The 22512-nt window shown below is 40.0% G+C and overlaps 1 long non-coding RNA gene across 1 annotated transcript in view; it reads left to right on the forward strand.

The window, feature by feature from the left end:
* The first annotated feature begins 1280 nt into the window (after window positions 1–1280).
* Window positions 1281–22512, forward strand: part of LOC129641783 (uncharacterized) — a 46761-nt gene continuing 25529 nt past the window's right edge. Inside the window, exon 1 of the long non-coding RNA XR_008709437.1 lies at window positions 1281–1452. This is a non-coding gene — a long non-coding RNA (uncharacterized LOC129641783). The remainder of the gene's footprint in view (window positions 1453–22512) is intronic.

A 22512-nucleotide genomic window follows, 5' to 3' on the forward strand; every position in this document is an offset into this window, starting at 1 on the left:
ATAATCCACTTCTGTACATTAATTCATGTTTATTACTGAACACTTTTTACATCAATAAAAGAAGAATGTGAAGTATGGCTTCCATGGCCTAGATAAAAAGATCAAGACTTGTTCCTTGGTGACTGGACAAAATATTAATGGAAATATGAAAAAAAAATTTCTATAAATATTAGAGCAAATATGTCTATATCTGAAAACATCTAATCAGAACTTATTTAAAAACCTTCAAGATGAATCACAGAGAGAAGTTTCTGTATAATGGATTTCTTTCTTGCAATAACCCACTCATCCTACAAATATTTACTGAACACATGATTTTTGCCAGTCACTCTTCCCAATGCTGAGTATACAGCAATGAATAGTGCCTCCTGTCCTCACTGAGCTTATATCCTGCTTAAAGGAGACAGACAGGATGTTGCAAGTCAGATGGTGATAAGTACTGAGAAAAGAATAAAACAAGAAAGAGACTGGAGCTGGGCGAGGGTGGTATTTTAAATATGGACGTTCAGTGAAAGACTCTCATTAGATGATATTTTGAAGGAATGAACCATTACAGGCATCTGGAGAAAAACATTCTAAGTAAAGGGAATAGAAAGTGCAAAGCTCTTGAAAGGGAATAAGCTTGATCCTATTGGCACAACATCAAGCAGGGTGAGTAAAGGAGAGAATGGCATAGATAAAGTCAAGGAGGTAACTCAGTCAGATTATGGAGGGCCTGAACTACTCTAAAAAGACTCATGATGTTACTCTGAGTGAGTTGGGAAGCACTAGGAGTAGGGGATTAAGTCCAAAAGTGATGTAAATCTGACTTATTTTAAGAGATGAACCAGGCTGCTGTGTGGAGAATAGGAGAGGACAAGAATAAGGCAGTGAAGAGTTAGGAATCTGATGCAATAAGCCAGGCAGTAGCAATGGTGTATGGGAAGTGGTGGAGGTCTGATGTATTTGGAAAGTAAATAAGTCCTGCTGTTGGTAGCAATTTGCTATTTGAAAGGTGGAACAATAGCACCCATGTCTCATCTCTATAACCTGTGAAAGCATTGTTACATGACCAACAGGAGCTAAGCTTGCAGATGGGATTAAGGTTGCTAACAACTGACCTTAAAATAAGGGAATGATCCTGGACTATGCACATGAGCCCAGTACAATCACAAATGCCCTTAAAGAAGGAGGGGGACAGAAGAGTGAGTCAGAGGAAGATGTGATTACTGAAGAAAGAAACACAGAGAATGCAACATTGCTGGCTTTAAAGAGAGAGGGAGAGGGGACTTCCCTGGTGGTCCAGTGGCTAAGAAGCCACCTTCCAATGTGGGGAGGAGGATTTGATTTCTGGCTCGGAAACTAAGCTCCCACATACTGAGGGGCAACTAAGCCTGTGAGCCACAGCCAGGGAGCCTGCGCCTCAGCCAAGACCAGCACACACACGGAAAGAGGAAGGGGCCACACGCCAAGGTAAGGGGCAGTCTCAGGAAGCTGGAAAGAACAAGGAAACATTTTTTCCTCTAGAGCCTCCAGAAAGGAATGCAGTCTTGTCTAGTCTTAACAAATCCTCAGCCAGGGAGACCTGTGTCAGACTTCAAACCTACAGAACTGTAAGATAACAAATTTGTGTTGTTTACCAAGTTTGTTGTGATATACGGCAATTGCAATAAAAAGTAATACAGATTAATATGGGGTATCAGAGAAAGAGAAGAGTCAAGGGGCACTAGAGGTTTAATGTAATTTGAATTGTATAATTTGGGCTAATAAAGTGTTGATTCATTATTTGCATAGCTAAATATGTTTCTTATAGCTTTTTGAAAATCTCAGTAAGTACATTTAAGAATGAAAGCTTCTAATGCAAATGTTGGCACCTATCAGTGACCTGATCATCTCCATCCCATTTTTCATTTTCAGAACGTAAACACAAACTTTTATTGAATTTGATCCTTTAACACAAAGCACTGAAGTGTGATAGGAAGGCACTGAAGATATTTTTTAAATTAACATAGTAGCACTAAAAACAAGCATTGTCCTTCTAGATTGTCAGCTTACAAACCTAAACCCTAATAGCAATTTGGTGCCATGTCAAAAAAAGTTTCAATCTCTTTCTTTCTCATTGCCTCCAGAGTCTGTTTACAAATCCTGCAGGCAAAGCGTATTATGAATTTATAAAGCCACCTATTATTTTTCTGAAAATAAGTTAGCTAAATGTATCGCTCAGTTAACTTTTATTTGTTACTTATATCCTGTTAATCATAGGAAAGCCAACTGATGCAGAATCACTCACCTTCTTCATTCATTCAACAAGCTCCTTTATTTTTATATTTGCTTCTCTGGATCTGTAAGAAAAGCACTTTTGTCTGAGCAGCCATAACACAAGCTGTTTCATTCCCTTAGCAATAAGTTCCAAGCTAACCAATCAACTCAGGAAGCCAGGTATTAACCCAATTTCAGGGGCCCGAAAAGACAAAGGTATGACAGTTGTCACTCCCAGAGATCTGGACATATGTCAGAGAAATTGTCAATACTTGAGAGATGAGGCAGGATCAAGCCCCAGGAAAAACCAATAAGAACAAGATCAAAAGCAGGGTATAAGGCTTAAGTGAGAGGCTTAAGTTTATGTTGATGCTTTGATCCTAGAGGCAGGAATTGGTGAAGCAGAATTGATCTGTTCAGGGTAAGGAAAGCATCAGTCCTCTGGACTTATAACTGGGACCACAGGGGTGCTACATTTAGTAACCACTGAGCATCGGGGCTTAACTTTGACACACTTGGTCCACTGTTGTGTTGGCAACTAGAGAAACGTGGGGCAATGAGCTACACAGAAGACAGGTGGCTCTAGAATCTCAAATTCAGGACAATGACTTAATGCAAAACCAACCCGATTGGGGGAGGGGGCAGAGGAATGACGGAAAAGCCGATCGAATTCCTTGCTGCTTCAGTGGTTGACTCAGAACTTCTGTCTCTCTACATGGTGCTGTGTCCCTGGAGAAGGAAATGACAACCCACTTCAGTGTTCTTAGAAAATTCAGCATTCTCAGAAAATTCTATGGACAGAGAGCCTGGCGGACTATAGTCCATGGGGTCACAAAGAGCAGGATACAACTGAGCACACATACGTGGAGCTGTGGAGGAAAATGAGAGGGTATAAAAATATAATAAATGGTCAAAATAGATGTGTTGGCTGAGTTAGAGTGGTGGAGTTAAAAGAAGCTTAATTCTAAAAGAGTAAAGGGTTTAAAGGGAAAAGGTGTGAATTCCCAAAGGTTTCCTCCTTTTTCCCTCCTGTGCAAAACTGAAACCTTCACCATTTGTCTCACTCCAATAGGAGCTTTTTTCAATTGTGTACTTGTCCACAATATGTCTTCTCCATTATTTATCCCACTCAGACCAGGAGTTAACTTTCTAAACTTGCTAAATGAGTCTCCTGAGACACTTTCAAAGAAATGTGCAACCTAGCAGTACTTGAAAGGCATATCTTTTTCAGATGTACATCAAGCCTTGCCTTGGAGGGGTACTAATTTTCATTAGAACTGGTCACATTTAAAGGAGGAGTTTATCTCAAAAAGTTAAGATAATTTCCAAAATATTGTAAACAGTTCCTCCAACTCTAGGCACCAATGCTGCAGACCTCCTACGACTGCTGCTTCTCTCAGCAACCACCACCAAGGGGTAACGTTGCTGCTGCCCAGAGTCGGGGCTAGGACGAGAAGACAGAGTCACTTAGGCATTTAAGAGGGCCCCCAATAATTCAGAAATTAAGATAAATTACATCCAGTGAGGTATATTTTATTTTTTTTAACTGTTGATGTACTTAATATTTTGTGGCCCTGGGTCTTGCAGGTTTTCTCCAGTCGCAGCGAGCAGGCGCTGCTCTTCATGGCGGTGCCTGGGTTGCTCATTGCGGTGGCTTCTCTCGCTGCAGAGTTCATGCTCTTCCGTGTGCTGGCTCAGAAGTTGGGGCACATGGGCTTAGTTGCTCCACGGCATGTGGAATCTTCTTGCACCAGGGATCAAATCCATGTCCCCTGCATTGGCAGGCGAATTCTTATCCATTTTACCACCAGGGAACTCCCAGTGCAGTATATTTTAAAGTCTGAGTTAATACAAAATTATATTGAGCAAAATATCAAACTGATGTGCAAAATATCAAAATTTTAAATTAATTTCAAATTTTAGTCAGTTCTTTAATTCTTTGTGTCTTTGATGAAAGAATATTTGGCTTAAGAAGTGAGAATGTACTCTGTGTATGCACTAAAAACATAGGATTTAGCTTATTGATGGTTCTTTATAGAAATATGAGAACGTTAACTGCTAAATGTTGCTTTCAATGAGGCTATGAAATCAGTTGTTAATTAGTAAGTCACTAAACGCCTAATAATTTTTATTACATTTATCTCTCACTTTTACTTATCTATCATTTTTCACTTATACAAAAACATTTTGAATATTTATATGTGGTGTTTCATCACCCAGTTATCACCACATCTCTGTGTATCCTTGAGCTACACTAGCAATAGAAAGCTCTAATGGTAGAAACAACTTTGAACATGGGTTGGCTTGTGTGATGCTCATAACCCATCACAACCACGAAGCTGCTGTGAATGCTCAGCCTCCTCTTCCAGCCTCAGTCGCCACATCACTCCTCTGCCTTGGCCTTTGCTGCTGGAGAAGGGGGCTCCGCTCCGCTCCTCGCCCTTCAGAGGAAAACTGAGCTCCAGCATGTGTGTGTGAGTCGCTCAGTCATGCCCGATTCTGCAACCCCATTGACTGAAGCCCTCCAGGTTCCTTTGTCCATGGATCCTCCAGACCAGAATGCTGGAGTGGGGAGCCATGCACTTGCCATCTATTCCACACCTGACTGATAGACTGTGTTGTTAACAAAGTTGATCTACTTTGTTGATACAACTTTCTTGTATCAAAACTGATACAAGAATTTTCGTGTGTGCTGCTATAAAAATAAAAGTGACAAAAATTTCACTGTATTGCTACATATTCCTTTAACAGTGTACCTTGAGCCGATCCCTTTCAAAGGCCTCTCTTCCCTGGCAGATGAGAATCACAACAATTACCCAGGGTTCCTAGGTCTACCCCATTCTTCTCCTCTGCCTCTCAGTGAATTTGTGTAATTGTTTTTAAAGAATGTCTCCCTGGCGCCCAAGTCACCTGAATGCATGAAAGGCTTTCCTTTCTTTCCCTGGGATGCATCTCAAAACCCAGGCAGATTGTTCCCTTTGCTTCTACTCCTTTCCCCTGTGTCAGCTTATATCTCCTAGTTCTTGCCTAGGAAGCTCCATAAGCATCCCGGAGAGAAGCCACATCAGCAGCCTGGGTCATTCACCTTCTTCTTTCTCTCCCAGGACAAAGGTGTGTTCCCTGTGTATACCCACTGTCTCTTTCAGCAGCCTACTCCAAGGGTCCTATAGTCTTCAAGGGGATCTTTTATTAAGATGGCTTTCTTTCATGTGCTAAACATGCCCTTCAGTCCAGGCCATCTTTCAATTTCCAATAATTTTCATTTACTTTATATTTTTTTGACCCTGCTGCATAGGATGTGGGATCTTAGTTCCCCAACCAGGGATGAACCCAGGCCCCCAAAAATGGAGGGACAGAGTCTTAACCACTGGACTGTCAGGGAGGTCCCCAGACAATTTTTATACATCAATGAAAATGCAAAGTCAGGGTTGTCTTTATGGGTGCACTCTTTCTCAACATCCCCAGTCTTGTTTGAACCCTTCTCTTTTCTATTTTACTAAATTTAGGAACTCCTTTATGTTCTCTGAATTCACCCACAAATTCCACTTGGAACCTCAAAGTGCTAAGGCCCATGTGGATGAAGAAATTGCTCTGTTTGTGCTAATCGTTAGCCAGCTGTGTTAGGTGGGAGATACATAATCAGCATAGTATCTGGTGAGATCCATGGTTGTCTTTAGAGGAACTTCCCTGACAGGGGTGGATGACCTGCTCACTCCCTTTCCCAGAGACTCTGCTCTCTGTTTTTAGACTCAGAGAGCATAACCCTGTGGTCATCAGGGTCAGCTCTCTTCTTCTGAGCTGTGCCTTCAGTTGCAAGACAACCCCACTCTTACAGGTTTATTTCCTTAAGAGAACTGCCTCCCCATTTCTTGTCTCTAATTTAATTTAACTAGCAGTGAGAGGTTGAAGAACCTTAGGGGCTTTTATAGAGCCTGCAGTTCTCTTCCTCATAAATACACATTGCAGCAACTTGCAGTAACTGGAAGTAATCATTCGCACTGCTCTCCTTGGACCCTCTGGTCAAATGTCTTGACATATATGTTCAGATACTTTCAGCAATGTGTGTTCACAAACTTGACATAAAAGTCTTAGCATCTACCTGCATTCTCGAGTAACTTTTTGACTGATGTTAGGCATTCTGCCTTAGAAAATAGGCATTTGTGGTTTACCTGTACTTTTGAAAGCATATATAATTCTGAGTGTCAGACTCTATACACTTATTTTTAATCTCTGTTGCATCTGTACCTCAGAGGTTTCACTTTCCACTAATATTTCAATGGTGTGTTCCAACCACAATTCAAAATCTTTCTCTAAAGTTCCTAGCATTGGGCTCCTTCCTTTCCTCTCTCCATCCCCACCCAAGTCTCTGGACCCTGGGTAATATAAGCTCCCAGTCAAGGGCTGGGACAAAGGCCCTGATGCAGTTTTCAAAAGCACTCCAGTCACAGATAATAAGGCTGATTGGGTGTCTTAATTAGCCCTGCATATGTGCAGTACACCCATTTCTTCTTCCTTGATGCACTCCAGTTTTCTAGAAAAGGAGGCCAAGGCTGGTTTAAACACACATGTACAGCTGGATACTTCATGAAGAGACTTTTTGATCTATTCTAATAAGCTCACAAAACACTGGGCATGAGAGACTCTCCAGGTGAAATATTCACTATCCAATCATACATTGTTCCAAAGACTTTTCCTCAGTCCCTCTGACTTTCATTTTCTTTACCAAAGACCAGCACTACTCCTAATAAATCAATCTGTACTCCCTGCACCATTAGCCATGGGGAGCAGGCATTACAGGCTCTATTAAGAGTGACATTCTATCTAATATGATAGGCTTCGAGATGCCCTCTGTAGATAAAGTGTCTCAGAAAATTCTCTAAGGCCCAGGTGTCAGATATACACCTTAACAGTACAGTTTATCTATTTCTTCTCTAAACTACCCTGATTTAAAACACAGCTAGTTTTTCTAGTTTCCAGAGAATATCACATAATGCTTATTGAGATTTTTTTTTTAAGCCCTGCTCAAGTTTTCTGGATATGTATCATTGTTCTTAATTTTATTCCTTAACTCAATTCACTAAGGCTCTGCTGCTGTTGCTGCTAAGTCGCTTCAGTCGTGTCCGACTCTGTGCGACCCCATAGATGGCAACCCACCAGGCTCCCCCATCCCTGGGATTCTCCGGGCAAGAACACTGGAGTGGGTTGGCATTTCCTTCTCCAATGCATGAAAGTTAAAACTGGAAGTGAAATCGCTCAGTCGTGCCTGACCCTCAGCGACCACATGGACTGCAGCCTACCAGGCTCCTCTGTCCATGGGATTTTCCAGGCAAGAGTACTGGAATGGGGTGCCATCACCTCCTCCATCACTAAGGCTCTACCTTAACCTTAATCTTACCCACATGCAGATACTGAGCAGGTAGTTTGCTATATGTGCCTAAAATCTGGGGAGTTCATTTGAACCTGAGATATACATTTGGAGTTCTGAGAGTTTATAGAGTACAGGAAACTTTGAAACCTGAATTCTGGAGCATTCCAAATTTTAGAAGTTAGTGAGGTATGGAAGAACTAACAAGAGCAACAAGGGAGGAACCGGTGAGAAGAAAGTGAGAAGAAACCAGGAGCATGTTAAAGCCAAGGAGAGAAAACAGGTAAAGGACACTGTGCTAAATGATGCCAATAGTCAAAAAAGGTGAGCAATGAGAATGGACTTTAGTTTTGGATGGTAGGATATACTTTGAAGTGTTTTTCTGCAAAGAGGAGCAGAGATAGATGGGATAAAGCCAGTAGAGTGAGTAGGGTCAATATAAGACTTTTTTTTTTTTTTTTAAGTTGAGGGAAAATAGCATAGTTTGTATGCTTATCAGGAGAAAATAAGAAGATCCAGGAGGCAGGATGTTCTACAATATTGATGTTCAGAAGGTAAGAGGGCATGGGTAAGTGCATCAGTGAAAAAGCTAATATTTTCAAGGAGTGGAGAATGTTCATTCACAGTAATAAAAAAAAAGGAGGCCCAGTATATGGACGGAGTCCATATGAGTAAATTTGGTGTTGGGCTCCAATCACATTCTTTTCTGATAACTTCTTTATTCTCAGTAAAATAGGAAGCAAGATCATGAGTGAGTATGGGGGAAAGAGATTAGACATTTAAGAAGAAAAGTAAAGTTACAAAATTATTACCTAATTAATCAGGTCATCTAGCTTTGCTCAGTTGTACAGGTTCAGTCATACATTAAAGGGAGAATTCAATTTAATTAGGGTTGTACTTTGACAAAAAAAGGTGTAACAAAATGAAAAAAAAAAAACATTGAACTCATTCTTGATAGAGTGACAATAATGATTTATGAGGAAATTTAAGTGGACTAAAGAAAGTAGTGAAGATATAAGGCTGATACGCATATAAAGTAGTAGAATCAATTGTTTAAAGGCCCTGGTGAACAGTATGGTTTCTGGATTTGGGATAGAAAAGGAAATGAGCCAGATCTCCCCCCCAACCAAAAAAAAAAAAATGTTTGTTATAACAGGAGAGAAAGAATAATGTTTGAAATTAAGATTAAGAGCAGGTTATAGGTTTTGGTAATACAAGATCTAAATGATAACACTGGGAGAGAGAGGCAAGAGAGACTATATGACAAGGTCACTGATGAAAGGAAAATCAAGGCAGGAAGTAGCCACACAATTAAAGGATCATTTATATAGATGTTGAAATTACCAAGAATTATGAATCATGTAAGAGAAGAAGTGTATGCCAGGAGAAAAATCCTTCAAGGAATCATAAAAATGACTTAAACTTTAACCAGAAAAAAATTCTTTCTCTCTGGCATCTGATAACAAAAATGGACAATTTTCTCATCATTTTAGATGTAATGACAAAAGGCAACAAGTAAACTCATTTACAGAAAGATGAACTGAATATTGCTACTGTTGGCTGCCTATCCAGCATGTATGTATTCCATTCACTTGCTTTGTGAACTCTGGTTTAGGTGTTCACACCTTCTTACTGAAAGAAAGTGAAGTGAAAGTGAAGTCACTCAGTCATGTCCGACTCTTTGCAACCCCATGAACTGTAGCCTACCAGGCTTCTCAGTCCATGGAATTTTCCAGGCAAGAGTACTGGAGTGGGTTGCCATTTCCTTCTCCAGGGGATCTTCCCAAACCAGAGATAGAACCCGGGTCTCCCACACTGCAGGCAGACACTTTACCATCTGAGCCACCAGGGAAGCCCATTTCTTACTGAAACTAGGTACCAAAAGGACAGTTGACATTAGCTCACCTCCTCAGATGATGCCTGATCATATTAAGGATAATTGCATCACCCTTACCAGTGATTTGTTAAAAAATGACATGTGACCTGATTTGTACCAATGAAATAAAAGGTTTCCCCAGAGCCTCTGATTAAGTTCCTTCTAGAATTATTTTTTCTCCTGGAAGAACTTTCAGAAAGGACAATATCTTTCATCTCCCAGTTGTTATCATGTATGGATGTGAAGCCTGTGCTCCCTTTGCTATCAGTCTGAGAATAAAACAAAATGAGGAGAAGGAAGAAGTCAAATGATCACAGGCTGATTCTGCTCATCCTGAACCACTGCTACCTCAGGACTTCCATTTATATGAGTCAATACATATCCTTACTTCTTAGGGATAAGCCCTTCTGATGGGAGTTTCCTTTCACTTGGATAAAATATGATTCTCAATTTATGCAAAGAAGATTACAAAATATTGGTGATTTTTTTAGTTAAAGGTATAGAAATAAACATGGAAGCATTGAGAAATGCACCTTTATGGTGTAAGACAGGTTTTTCTTGTGTATAAAATTACCGGTCTTCATCATTCTCTAGACTCTCTGCAGCTGTCATTTGTACCTTATTTTAGGGAAGTAAAGAGGCTTTTTTTAAATAAGTTAAATTGAGAGCATTTTATTGCCAAAGATATGGAAGGATAATAATTATAAAATATGTTGGGCTGCCTTTAATGGGAATAGATAGATTGGGGGCATGAGAGCAATTGAAAGTTGGTACTGATGATCAAAAAATTGTCAGAGACTATGAAGCAGTTTCAAGCATACACAATAATCTCACATGAAAGAAAGTAGTTCCAATAATAAGAAAAACGATTACTATGGTATTTAAAAGACTAAAGCTTATGCCTTTTAAAAAACTAAGTATCAGTTGAAAATAGGCTTTTGGCCATGTAGTTCTCAGAGCATCAAGAAAAACTGAAGACACGGTATCCTAATATAAGACTATGATGGTTACCATTTTGCTGCTATATCTAAGCAACTGTTAAAATAAGGTAGAGAAGCAGTCTTGTTGAATAGGAAACTAAACATGACAATAGACCTAAAGTACATATACTCAATTAAGATGTTTATAAAGGGGAAATAATACCTGGGAAATGAAAAAAGGTTTTTTCCTACAATTAGTAAAGAATCCGCCTGCCAATGCAGCAGATGGGGTTTGAATCCCAGTTCAGGAATATCCCCTGGAGAATGAAGTAGCAACCTACTCCAGTATTCTTACCTGGGAAATCCCATGGACAGAGGAGCACTGTGGGCTATAGTCCAGGGGGTCTCAAAAGAGTTGGACAAGACTAAGCAACAAAACAACTACAAGCAAGCATGTAGATTATTGGACTACTGTTATCAGTTATTTCTTGAAAGTGCAGAGAGATTAATCATCCCTACACATCGCCATAAGATTGGCGATGTCCCTCCCTAAGATATCAGAAATGTCAGTTATTAAGGGCTGAAATTTATTGCTGAAATTTTAGGAGTCTTTGCTAGGTTTGCATCTTTTGCTTTTGCTCTGCCACAAGGACAGTGAAAATAATAACCCCCAAAAGGGGCTTACTCTTCAGTCTGGATCCTAGAATGAAGAAAACATGTAGAAAGAAGTCAAAGATAATCCAGAAAACAAAACCAGAAATAAGCTTTCTTTACTGTAAGTCAAAGAGCTTTGTGCTTGTTTGTTATCACAGCAAGATCTTGTACAAATTGACTAATACACTACATACAACAATATGTATACATATGGGATCTAAACAAGAGATTTTAACTCTTTTAAGGAAAATCCATGTAAGCATCAAATAAGAGACACAGGTATAAAAGACCTGACATTGTGTATATAATCATAGATTAAAGTTAATTGAAGATAAAATTAGTTATATTAACAGTAAAAAATAGAAATATATTTTACTCTGCCCTCATCTGCTCTTCATCTTCTTGCTCTTCATGCACAGATTCCTTCCAAATGTTTCCAGAAATACCTTTGGGATACATCAAGGAAGATGGTGGTTATCCCACAGCACTGCCATTTCCCTCCTTTCTGGCTCAGCTTGCTGCACAGATGTCTTCTGTATCTGCCAAAGTGAAAAAAATTATTTCCATAGCTCGTGAACACCAGGGGCACTGTCACATTGCTGTTGATATCTCCTGGAGTTTGTGCAGAGGCTTCTAATGCAGATAGCCAGGGAGCTGATGTCTGCAAAATAGCATAGTCTACGTCCCTGCCCAAGTGTTGACTGTTAACTAAACATCTATCACCCATTCTGTTGAGTGCTTATGCCATAAGATTCCTCAAAAATTTCAGTAAACATCTCACTTACTTTAACATTCTCTCTCTCCAAGTCTCTGTCTCTCTCTGCCCTCCATCACTTTCCCTCTCCCTCTTTAGCTTTGATTCATGGTACTGAGTCAGATGGCTTTTAATTAATTCCATTTTTCCTGGTTCAGACAGTAAACAAACTGCCTGTAATGCAGGAGACCAGGGTTCAATCCCTGGAGAAGGGACTGGCTAACTACTCCAGCATTCTTGCCTGGAGAACACCGTGGACAGAGGCGCTTAATGGGCTACAGTTCACAGGGTCGCAAAGAGTTGGACATGTCTGAGGGACTAACACTTTCACTTTGTATTCAAAGTGAGCTTCTTTCCCTTGCTATCGTATTGTCTTTAAATTAAACTATCTTTAACTTCATGCTGGGGCAAGATCTTTCCCATGCGGGTCCACAGCTCCCCACATACCTGTATCCTTGCCCCAACAGCCCTCCAGTGGGCATGCCCTGATATTCATTCAACAGTTGTATATTAAAAGTCCACTTTATAATGGGCCTGGTGTTTGATACTAGAGATGCAAAGATGAATGAGAATGCAGTCTTGGTGCTCCAGAAGCTTAAAGGCTGTGACTGAAAATAATATTTACAGGACTGACTCCAATGTACCACAGGAGCCTAATGAGGGGAAATAACTGAATGCTAGTGGTCAAAGAAGACTTTCCTAAAAGAAAGCAAGTCTAATCTCAAACACAAGTTGTAACAGGAACTATACCAGCAAGTAGCAAAAAGTAAAGGAGAGGAAGAGAGAGCAGTATTTTCCAAAATCTAGAACTGAGAAAAAGTGTGATCAATTTGGAGAACTGAAACTCAGGCAACACGGACAGCTCCATACAGCTCTCCATACAGAGCATGATTTCAATGAGAGTAGAAGAGTGTCACTGCATCCTCTACACTTGATAGTTACCAAAAACATAGTAGTTACTTAGTGGGAATGAATGACTCCAGATTCTGAGGATCAGAAAGATTAACAAGACATATGACTGAAAAGGGAACAAGAACATGAGGGTCCTTGTACACCTTGTATTTTGGATTAGAGAGCAATTGACAATTGAAATATTTTAATAAGAGTGATGCAGGACATAACTGCATTTGTACTCTACTGCAGTGTTAGAATGGCTTAGACTCATCGTTGAGAGCAAATAAAAGAGCTCACTGAGGAGGTCATTGTAGTCATCAGCTGATTTGGGTAATAACTAATACTTTTTGTATGTTTAATATGAGCCTAGTTAGTGTTAGACACTGTTAGTCAATCAGTTAGGTCCAAGTTTTTTTGACCACTACAGACTGAAGCCTGCCGGGCTCCTCTGTCCATGGAATTGTCCAGGTGAGAATACTGCACTGGGTAGCCATTCCCTTCTCCAGGGGAATCTTCCCAACTCAGGGATTGAACCCAGGTCTCCTGCACTGAAGGTAGATTCTTTACTATCAGCACCACCAGGAAAACCTATTCTAAATATTTTACTTGCATTAACTCAATCTTGCCAAAAACTCAGTGAGGTAGGCAACATTATTTTACATCTTTTAAGAAAGAGGAACCTAAATCAGAGAGATTAAGCAACCTGCTCAAGGTTGCATCCCTAGTAAGTAGGTAAGAAGCAAAACCAAGATTCAAAACCAGTTAGTCTCTCCAGATCCCATACTTGTAACCTCTTATATTCTACATCACAAGAAAGATGATAGTGATTTATATAAAAAAGAAAAAAAGCATGATAGTGTTGGAGAAAAATGTACAAACAGACAGATATTATGGAGGGAAAATTGACAAGTGTTAGGAACATGATTAGCTGGCTGCTGTGTGGATAAGGAGGGCTTCCCTGGTGGCTAAGTGGTAAAGAATCTGCCTGCCAATGCAGAAGATCTGAATTCAATCCCTCAGTTGGGAAAATCCCCTAGATTAGGAAATGGCAATCTGCTCCATAATTATTACCTGGGAAATCCCACAAACAGAAGAGGTTTAAGGGCTACAGCCCATGGGGTCGCAAGAGTTGGACACAATTTAGCTGCTAAACTGTCATGGGAGTGTGTAATTTCCTCAGTTCTGTCTTGTCACAACAAAAATTTGAAGCGATGGATGGACCAGCATTACAGCCCTCGGATGGACCAGTGTTATAGCTCTGTGTTACTTTATTTAAAAAGTAAAGGAAAATACATCCTGGAGACTGAGGAAATGCCAACCCAAAGGACGCGAAGAGAAAAGAGGCCCCTCCTCCCCCAGGGCCTGCCCTATGTAAAATTGGCTAGCCAGGGGTGCTGTTTGTTTTACCTGAGGTCCTTACTCTAGTCCTCGGACTTTCCTTTATTCTATTTTCATGGGCTTTTCCTTCTTTGTATTTTAGCCACTTGCATTTTGGGTTCCTTTTTCCTATTCTAACTACCTAACAAAACCACCAACACCATATGAATAAGGAAGATAGATTCAAGGATGCTATACAAATTTATAGTTTGTGCAAGGGAGGAAGTACAGAGGGTGGGGATAAATTGTTGTAAGACGTTGTACTTATAAGTGCTTGTGAGACATCAAATAGAGATGATGAATAGGTATTAATAATAGATGGCAATTTGGAATGGAGATTTAGATTGTATTTTTTAATTTAAGATGGTTCTTAGAAGATGAGCCTGGCGGGCTACAGTCCATAGGGTCACAAAGAGTCAGACATGACTGAGCAACAAGCATTTTTTTAGAAGCAGGGAGGGGGCACGCTTTCAAAGAGTATATATGCTGAAAGAAAAGGACAAATGAGGGAATCTTGACTCTGAGAAGATTAAAGGGACATCAAAAGGGAGAATTTTTCATAAACAAAACAAACAAACAAATGTAAGAGCTAATAATAAAAAGATAAAGGTTAATCCAGGAGAGTGTCTCAAGATTGAGGGAGGAGAGATACAGACACAAAGACCAGACTGCCTCAAAGGAAGTTGTAGAAAGTCACAAAATGGTGAGAACACATAAGACGGCAATTTTGAACAGCTCCTGGAAGCTCAGTATGAACTAACAGGAGACTGAAAAGTCTCTGGATCCACAGGCTTACAGAGCCCCAGATTTCTATGCTTTCCCTACAGGAACCCCAACAGGTCTCACAGGGAGGTTGCAGGAGAAATTCCCTCAGGGCTCTGCTGTGGAGGCGGAGGCAGGAGGCATGACCTTTATGAAGCACTTAGGTTCTTCTCCATAGCAAAGGCTTATTCTCCAAGGGAAGAACTTTCCTGAATTTAGGAAGTGCATTCTTCCCCTGCAGCCTTACTGTCTCACTCGGTGGGGGAGGAGATGGAAAGAAAGGCATGTAGTCAACAAGGAAAAGGGCTGGAACACAAGCTACATCCCTGGAGGAGGGACAGACACTCGAGTGAAGCCTAACCCAGGATGGCCTGAACATTCCCCTCAGCTTGACCAAACATTAGACAGGCTTCCTCCTGACTCCAGACCTCTGACTTTCCTTTCCTTATAGCGTTCCCTTTACAAGCTGTGTAATTATAAATGCTTCCCCTGTTTCTTTAAAATGTATATTTTTTTGCAAGTCTCTTGCCAGGACTTTCTTAAGGACCAAGGAACCACCTCTTTAAATTATATTCATCGAGGAGGATAGCTCCCCTCTTTCACAGTTTCTATCAGGAGGTAGGAGCCTAACTTTGGTTCTCCAAGTTATATAACGATTTCCTAAAACAGAGATAGGGAAATCGGGGTGAAGCCAATCAAAAATCGGATGGCCTGAGTCCACCCTCACCAGCTCTTTAAAAACTTTCCCAACTTTTATTAGAGTGCAACTGAGTATCAGGGATTGGTTTATGCTCTCTCACTATTCATGGATTAATGGTAGTGTGTGTGTGTGTGTGTGTGTGTGTGTGTGTGTGTATGCTCAGTCATGTCTGACTCTGCAATCACTTACGCTGTAGCCCAGGCTTCCCAGGTGACTCAGCAGTAAACAATCTGCCCTAGGGAGGCGGTCCTAAGATGGTGGAGGAATAGGACGGGGAGACCACTTTCTCCCCCACAAATTCATCAAAAGAACATTTAAACGCTGAGTAAATTCCACAAAACAACTTCTGAATGCTGGCAAAGGACATCAGGCACCCAGAAAAGAAGCCCACTGTCTTTGAAAGGAGGTAGGAAAAAATAAAAAATATAAAATACAAAAAAAGAGACAAAAGAGGTAGGGACAAAGCTCTGTTCCAGGAAGGGAGTCTTAAAAAGAGAGGTTTCCAAACACCAGGAAATACTCTCACTGCCGAGTCTGTGGCGAGCCTTGGAAGCACAGAGGGCAACATAACAGGGAGGAAAAATAAATAAATAAATAAAACCCACAGATTACGAGCCCAACAGTAACTCCCACAGCGGAGAAGCAGCGCAGACGCCTGCACCCACCACTAGCAAGCGGGGGCTGGGCAGGGAGGTGCAGACTGCATTGCTTAGAGTAAGGATCTGGCCTGAAAGCCCCGAGAGCAATCTGAGAGAACTAACTTGGGCTAGCAAACCAGACTGTGGGATAACTACACGCGCAAAGCCAGCCCTAACCTACGACACCACCAGGCCTGTGCACAGAAAAAAGGACTGAACAGAGATAGCTGGCTGCAGACCATCCCCTTCCGGTGACAGGCAGCCAGAGCCGGAAGGGGGCAATTGCAGCCCCAGAGAGACATTATCTACAAAACTGTAAGCAGGCTTCTTTGCTAACTAAGACGTCTTGGGGTTCTGGACGGTCAACATCCACCTGAGAAGGTGCACCAGTTGTACACCCAGAAAACCAAGCATCAGGGATGGGGGAGGTGATAAGTTGCAGTGACCGCGCTCGCCAAACACCCCATCACCTGAGCTGCTCGGACCTGGGAAGGGTACAAAACGCCGGCCCAACCGAGTCTGTGCCTCTGAGGACTACCCGAGTGCCTGAACCTGAGCTGCTTAGACCTGGGAGGTGCATGCAGCCCAGGGCCAGCCTCCGGCGGTTCCTGGTGGAGCAACCTAGAGCCTGAGCAGTGTGGGCAGGGAGGGTATACATGCCGTGAGTGGGGGCAGGACCAGTGTGGCTGAGGCACTGCAAACACACGCCAGTGTTATTTGTTTGCAGAGTCCCTCCCTCCCCACAGCCCGACTGAACAAGTGAGCCTAAAAACAGTGTCCACCACTGCCCCCTTTGTGTCAGGGCGGAAATCAGACACTGAAGAGACCAGCAAACAGAAGAAGCTAAAACAGAGGGAACTGCCTTGGAAGTGACAGGTGCAATAGATTAAAACCCTGTCGTTAGAACTGACTACATAGGAAGGGGCCTATAGATCTTGAAAAATATAAGCCGGACCAAGGAATGATCTGAAAATGAACTGACCCCACAATACTCACAACAACACCAGAGAAAGTCCTAGATATATTTTTACGATCATTCTTTTTTTTTTAATTTTTAAGTCCTCTATTACTCATTTAATTTTCACTTTTATAACCTACTATTTCTTTGCAAAAAAAAAGACCCTATTTTTTTAAAGCAAACTTCATATATATATATATATATATATATATATATATATATAATTTTTGTGGCTTTCTTTTTTTCTCTCTCTTTTTTTCTTCTTTTCTTTAATATTGTATTTTTGAAATTCCAAACTCTACTCTAGATTTTTAATCTTTGCTTTTTGGTATTTGTTAGCAATTTTGTACCTTTAAGAACCCAATCTTCAGTACCTATTTTTACTTGGGAGCGAGATTACTGGCTTGACTGCTCTCTCCCCCTTTGGACTTTCCTTTTTCTCCACCAGGTTGCCTGTGTCTCCTCCCTATCCCATCTCTTCTCTACCCAAATCTGTGAATTTCTGTGTGTTCCAGACGGTGGAGAACACTTAGGGAACTGATTACTGGCTGGATCTGTCTCTCTCGTTTTGATTCCCCTCTTTTATCCTCCTGGCCACCTCTGTCTCCTTCCTCCCTCTTCTCTTCTCTGCATAACTCCGTGAACATCTCTGAGTGATCCAGTTGTGGAGTGCACATAAGGAAGTGATTACTGGCTAGCTTGCTCTCTTGATTCCACCTCTTTTGATTCTTCCTCTCTTGATTCTTTCTCTTTTGATTCCTCCTCATCTCATTCGGGTCACCTCTAACTCCCTCCTCCCTCTTCTCTTCTCCATGTAACTCTGTGAACCTCTCTAGGTGTCCCTCACTATGGAGAAACTTTTCATCTTTAATCTAGATGTTTTATCAATGGTGCTGTGTAGAAGGAGAAGTCTTGAGACTACTGTAAAAATAAGACTGAAAACCAGAAGCAGGAGGCTTAAGTCCAAACCCTGAGAACACCAGAGAATTCCTGACCCCAGGGAACATTAATTGACAGGAGCTCATCAAATGCCTCCATACCTATACTGAAACCAAGCACCACCCAAGGGCCAACAAGTTCCAGAGGAAGACATACCACACAAATTCTCCAGCAACACAAGAACACAGCCCTGAGCATCAATATACAGGCTGCCCAAAGTGACTCCAAAACCAATGACATCTCATAACTCATTACTGGACATTTCATTGCACTCCAGAGAGAAGAAATCCAGCTCCACCCACCAGAACACTGACACAAGCTTCCCTAACCAGGAAACCTTGACAAGCCACCTGTACAACCCCACCCACAGCAAGGAAACTCCACAATAAAGAGAACTCCACAAACTGCCAGAATACAGAAACGACACCCCAAACTCAGCAATATAAACAAGATGAAGAGACAGAGGAATACCCAGCAGGTAAAGGAACAGGATAAATGCCCACCAAATCAAACAAAAGAGGAAGAGATAGGGAATCTACCTGATAAAGAATTCTGAAAAATGATAGTAAAAATGATCCAAAATCTTGAAATCGAAATGGAATCACAGAAAAGTAGCCTGGAGACAAGGATTGAGAAGATGCAATAAAGGTTTAACAAGGACCTAGAAGAAATAAAAAAGAGTCAATATGTAATGAATAATGCAATAAATGAGATCAAAACACTCTGAAGGCAACAAATAGTAGATTAACAGAGGCAAAAGATAGATTAGTGAATTAGAAGTTAGAATGGTAGAAATAAATGAATCAGAGAGGACAAAAGAAAAATGAATTAAAAGAAATGAGGACAATCTCAGAGACCTCCAGGACAGTGTTAAATGCCTCAACATTCGAATCATAGGAGTCCCAGAAGAAGAAGACAAAAAGAAAGACCATGAGAAAATACTTGAGGTGATAATAGTTGAAAACTTCCCTAAAATGGGGAAGGAAATAATCACCCAAGTCCAAGAAACCCAGAGAGTCCCAAACAGAATAAACCCAAAGCAAAACATCCCGACACATATTAATCAAATTAACAAAGATCAAACACAAAGAACAAATATTAAAAGCAGCAAGGGAAAAACAACAAATAACACACAAGGGGATTCCCATAAGGATAACAGCTGATCTTTCAGTAAAAACTCTTCAAGCCAGGTGGGAATGGCAAGACATACTTAAAAATAACCTACAGCCCAGATTACTGTAACCATCAAGGATCTCATTCAAATATGAAGGAGAAATCAAAAGCTTTACAGACAAGCAAAAGCTGAGAGAATTCAGCACCACCAAACCAGCTCTCCAACAAATGCTAAAGGAGATTCTCTATACAGGAAACACAAAAAGGGTGTATAAACTCGAACTCAAAACAATAAAGCAAATGGCAGTGGGATCATATTTATCAATAATTACCTTAAACATAAATGGGTTGAATGCACCAACCAAAAGACAAAGACTGGCTGAATGGATACAAAAACAAGACCCCTATATATGTTGTGTACAAGAGACCCACCTCAAAACAGGGGACACATACAGACTGAAAGTGAAGGGCTGGAAAAAGATTTTCCATGCAAATAGAGACCAAAAGAAAGCAGGAGTAGCAATACTCATATCAGATAAAATAGACTTTAAAACAAAGGCTGTGAAAAGAAACAAAGATGGTAACTACATAATGATCAAAGGATCAATCCAAGAAGAAGATATAACAATTATAAATATATATGCACCCAACAAAGGAGCACCGCAATATGTAAGACAAACACTAACAAGTATGAAAGGGGAAATTAACAATAACACAATAATAGTGGGAGACTTTAATACCCCACTCACACCTATGGATAGATCAACTAAACAGAAAATTAACAAGGAAACACAACCTTTAAATGATACAATAGACCAGTTAGACCTAATTGATATCTATAGGACATTTCACCCCAAAACAATGAATTTCACCATTTTCTCAAGCATACATGGAACCTTCTCCAGGATAGATCACATCCTGGGCCATAAATCTAGTCTTGGTAATTCAAAAAAAAATTTGAATCATTCCAAGAATATTTTCTTATCACAATGCAGTAAGATTAGATCTCAATTACAGGAGAAAAACTAATTAAAAATTCCAACATATGGAGGCAGAACAACATGCTGCTGAATAACCAACAAATCACAGAAGAAATCAAAATATGCATAGAAACGAATGAAAATGAAAACACAACAACCCAAAACCTGTGGGATACTGTAAAAGCAGTCCTAAGGGGAAAGTTCATAGCAATACAGGCATACCTCAAGAAACAAGAAAAAAGTCAAATAAATAACCTAACTCTACACCTAAAGCAACTAGAAAAGGAAGAAATGAAGAACCCCAGGGTTAGTAGAAGAAAAGAAATCTTAAAAATTATGGCAGAAATAAATGCAAAAGAAACAAAGGAGACCATAGCAAAAATCAACAAAGCCAAAAGCTGGTTCTTTGAAAGGATAAATAAAATTGACAAACCATTAGCCAGACTCATCAAGAAACAAAGGGAGAAAAATCAAATCAATAAAATTAGAAATGAAAATGGAGAGACCACAACAGACAACACACAAATACAAAGGATCATAAAAGACCACTATCAGCAATTATATGCCAATAAAATGGACAACTTGGAAGAAATGGACAAATTCTTAGAAAAGTACAACTTTCCAAAACAACCAGGAAGAAATACAAAATCTTTACAGACCCATCACAAGCAAGGGAATTGAAACTGTAATCAGAAATCTTCCAGCAAACAAAAGCCCAGGTCCAGATGGCCAAAACCTGACAAAGATGCCACAAAAAAAGAAAACTACAGGCCAATATCACTGATGAACATAGATGCAAAAATCCTTAACTAAATTCTAGCAATCAGAATCCAACAACACATTAAAAATATCATACACCATGACCAAGTGGGCTTTATCCCAGGGATGCAAGGATTTTTCAATATCCACAAATCAATCAATGCAATACCCCACATTACCAAATTGAAATATAAAAGCCATATGATTATCTCAATAGATGCAGAGAAAGCCTTTGACAAAATTCAACATCCATTTATGATAAAAAAAAAAAAACTCTCCAGAAAGCAGGAATAGAAGGAATATACCTCAACATAATAAAAGCTATATAAGGCAAACCCACAGCAAACATTATCCTCAATGGTGAAAAATTGAAAGCATTTCCTCTAAAGTCAGGAACAAGACAAGGGTGCCCACTCTCACCACTACTATTCAACATAGTTTTGGAAGTTTTGGCCACAGCAATCAGAGCAGACAAAGGAATAAAAGGAATCCAAATTGGAAAAGAAGAAGTAAAACTCTCACTGTTTGAAGATGACATGATCCCCTACATAGAAAACCCTAAAGACTCCACCAGAAAATTACTAGAGCTAATCAATGATTATAGTAAAGTTGCAGGATATAAAATCAACACACAGAAATCCCTTGCTTTCCTATACACTAATAATGAGAAAATAGAAAGAGAAATTAAGGAAACAATTCCATTAACCATTGCAACAAAAAAAAAAAAATAAAATACTTAGAAATATATCTGCCTAAAGAAACTAAAGACCTATCTATAGAAAACTATAAAACACTAGTGAAAGAAATCAAAGAGGACACTAATAGATGGAGAAATATACCATGTTCATGGATTAGAAGAATCAATATAGTGAAAATGATTATACTACCCAAAGCAATTTATAGATTCAATGCAATTCCGATCAAGCTATCAACAGTATTTTTCACAGAGCTAAAATGAATAATTTCACAATTTGTATGGAAATACAAAAAACCTCGAATAGCCAAAGCAACCTTGAGAAAGAATAATGGAACTGGAGGAATCAACCTGCCTGACTTCAGGCTCTACTACAAAGCCACAGTCATCAAGACAGTATGGTACTGGAACAAAGGCAAAAATATAGATCAATGGAACAAAATAGAAAGCCCAGAGATAAATCCATGCACCTATGGACATCTTATCTTTGACAAAGGAGGCAAGAATATAGAATGTGTTAAAGACAATCTCTTTAACAAGTCGTGCTGGGAAAACTGGTCAACCACTTGTAAAAGAATGAAACTAGAACACTTTCTAATACCATACACAAAAATAAACTCAAAATGGATTAAAGATCTCAACGTAAGACCAGAAAATATAAAACTCCTAGAGGAGAACATAGGCAAAACACTCTCTGACATACATCACAGCAGGATCCTCTATGACCCACCTCCCAGAATATTGGAAATAAAAGCAAAAATAAACAAACAGGACCTAATTAAACTTAAAAGCTTCTGCACATCAAAGGAAACTATAAGCAAGGTGAAAAGACAGCCTTCAGAATGGGAGAAAATAATAGCAAATGAAGCAACTGACAAACAACTAATCTCA

Source organism: Bubalus kerabau, chromosome 1 (assembly GCF_029407905.1).
Source record: "Bubalus kerabau isolate K-KA32 ecotype Philippines breed swamp buffalo chromosome 1, PCC_UOA_SB_1v2, whole genome shotgun sequence".
NCBI lineage: Eukaryota > Metazoa > Chordata > Mammalia > Artiodactyla > Bovidae > Bubalus > Bubalus kerabau.